The following is a 763-nucleotide window of genomic DNA, read 5'->3' as shown; positions in this document are numbered from 1 at the left end:
CCCAGTGGTGGAGTTTGTGGCATTTTCTTTAAATCTGGCCCTCTCCTGCTACTTAACTCTGATTTTATGCGGTATTTTCAACTGAGTGTAATTGAGTCCCAGCAGATTTGTATAATTCAGCCACTGTAAACAAAGCAGACCTGTGTACTGCTGTGCCAGTTTGTTTGCTGTGCAGTTACTGTTTCTGCCACTTGGTGGCAGCAGATACCAGCTAGACTTTGCACCACAGCGTTTGACTTGATTAGTTTTTTTTTTAAATTCTACTTCTTGTCAAACCACAGTTTCAGGGAAGGGACAGTCATTGCATCTGTCATAACCACTGCTGGATGTGATATCCCCTTAAAAGATGGATCCTCTCCTTGAATTATGTTGCTGTGTATCAGCTCCGTATCCGGTGAAAGCTGAGTCACTCTTACTGTGGCAGGCCCACTTGCGGGCTGGAGTAATTTGGAACCCTCGGTCACTGCTTCCTTGATTTAAATGTGTTGGCGAGGCTTGTTTGTTGTGAGTGATGACCTCAGGCTTCTGTGACAAAGCCAGGAAAAGTCCTTCGCTGCCCATCCTGTGGAAAACTGGTCCTTTCTCTTGTTTCATAACCACAGGTTTCAGCTCAGACTCACTCCAGGAGGCGCTGACCTCATTCACGTGCAGACTTGAGGCTTTCAGAGCTGAAAACCACAACTGGTTTATTCTGAATGTCAAAACTCTTGAGGGCCTTTAACAAGTGTAAGTACACTGGAAGTACTAGTGTTTGCACAGAAAT

This window comes from Chaetodon trifascialis, chromosome 4, assembly GCF_039877785.1.
Source record: "Chaetodon trifascialis isolate fChaTrf1 chromosome 4, fChaTrf1.hap1, whole genome shotgun sequence".
Classification (NCBI taxonomy): Eukaryota; Metazoa; Chordata; class Actinopteri; order Chaetodontiformes; family Chaetodontidae; genus Chaetodon; species Chaetodon trifascialis.
This window is presented reverse-complemented; position numbering follows the sequence as displayed.